The sequence below is a fragment of the Myotis nattereri genome (genome assembly GCF_964212035.1).
Source record: "Myotis nattereri genome assembly, chromosome: 11".
Taxonomy (NCBI): Eukaryota; Metazoa; Chordata; class Mammalia; order Chiroptera; family Vespertilionidae; genus Myotis; species Myotis nattereri.
Window position 1 is genome coordinate 45,645,610 of NC_138086.1, and position 1,885 is coordinate 45,647,494.

Sequence of the window (1,885 nt, forward strand, 5' to 3'; positions counted from 1 at the left end):
ACTAAATATAAATTTTAAATTTATTAATTAATTTATTTTAAATATATTTTTGATTTCAGAGAATAGGGTGAGGGAGAGAGAGGTAGAAACATCAATGATGAGAGAGAATCATTGATCGGCTGCCTCCTGCACGCCTCACACTAGGGATTGAGCCCATAACCCGAGCACGTGCCCTGACTGGGAATCAAACCATGGCCTCCTGGTTCATAGGTGGACACTCAGCCACTGAGCCATGCCAGCTGGACTAAATCAAAATTTAAAAAATTTTTTTCCATGATCAAAGACTCTGAATTTTAAAATATTTTATTCTGAACTGAGTTATTAGCACTATTAGTAGTACACAATTAGCCAAGGCAATATAATTACTTTGGTGAATAGTTATGTAACATAAACATAAAAGTTTTATTAGCAACATTTGATAAAATATATTTGAGTGTTTTTTATAGTTTATATATACATGGGAAAATGATAGTTATTAATAGAAAGATATGAGTTAAGCATCAACTCTATTTCTGCTTTCTATTATTATAGCTGAAGCTTCTGAGAATCTTACTCACATTAAAAAGTGGTGGGGGTGGGGGGGAAGGCAGCATGAAGGGTGGTCGGACCTATCGCTGGTCTAAGCAGTGCAGCCTATGGCTTCCAGGGCTAACCCAGGTGAGGTGGAGCCCTATCGCCCTGAATGCCGGGATCCTCAGATTGACAAGGAATATTATCGCAAGGGCAGAGCTGACTGAGGAGGAGAAGTCTGAGCAGGAGCGATGAAAACAAGCTCTGTATTTGAAGGCCCTTTGATCAGTAACTTCACCAACGTGATGATGAAAGGAGGAAGCAAATTACTGGCTAGATCCCTCATGACGCAGGCTCTGAAAGCTGTGAAAAGGAAGCAGTTTGAGAAGTACCATGCTGCCTCTGCAGAGGAACAGGCAAACACTGAACGCAACACCTACTCCAACTTCCTCCAAGCACTGAAGATCTGTGAGCCAGGGGTGGGGCTGGTACCTATCCGCAAAGGTGGCCATTTTTTTCTTTTTTTAAAAAATGTATTTTTGTTGATTTCAGAGAGGAAGAAAGAGGGAGAGAGATAGAAACATCAATGAGAGAGAATCATTGATTGGGGATCAAGCCCGCAACCTGTGTCTGTGCCCTGACCGGAATTGAACCGTGTGCTCCTGATTCATAGGTTGATGGTTAACCACTGAGCCACTGTGGCCAGGCAAGGGTGGCCATTTCTACCAGGTCCCTGTGCCACTAGCCAACCAGAGGCATCGCTTCCTGGCCATGAAGTGAATGACTACTGAGTGCAGGGAGAAGCTCGGTAGATGCTGATGCCAGAGAAGCTGTCCTTAGTTGCTGGAGGCATTCCACAGCCAGGGCCCTGAGGTCAAGAAGAAGCATGACAGGCTACAGGAGGCTGAGGCCAACCATGCCCTGGCCCACTACCGCTGGTGGTAGAGGAGGGCAGAGGCTCCAGGAGGAGCCCAGGGTTCTCTGCTGCAAGAAACAATGTGAGCCACTGTTAAATTGAAAAATACCTGCGGTTAAGGACATAGTTCCTGTATAAGAGCTGGGGGAAGGCCTCACAGGAAGGATGAAGCAATAGGTTTTTTGCTTGTTAGTCCTTCCTTTCTGGGCTAGAAGTCACGCTCTCAGCCCTCTCTTCTTGCAAAGAGGCAACACATGGACTTGGATTTCCCCCAAGAAACTCAGGGCCCATCCAGGCTTCTCTTCCCTCTGCGCAGGGGAGATCTTGGGGTGATATGAAAGGAAGCATTTTAGTATCAGAAAGGTTTATTAGAAAATTCTCACCCTGAATTGTGTAGCTGGTGATGCAGTACTGTCACTCCGACTGGAGGATATTAAAAAAAAAAGTGGATGGGTTGGA

The 1,885-nt window shown here is 44.9% G+C and overlaps 1 pseudogene across 1 annotated transcript; it reads left to right on the forward strand.

Moving 5' to 3' along the window:
- Positions 1 to 591: 591 nt before the first annotated feature.
- LOC308526769 (small ribosomal subunit protein uS7m-like) lies at positions 592 to 1,455 on the forward strand (annotated as a pseudogene). Its single transcript has 2 exons — positions 592 to 1,014; positions 1,217 to 1,455. The product of its transcript is annotated as a small ribosomal subunit protein uS7m-like (transcript).
- The last annotated feature ends 430 nt before the right edge of the window (positions 1,456 to 1,885 follow it).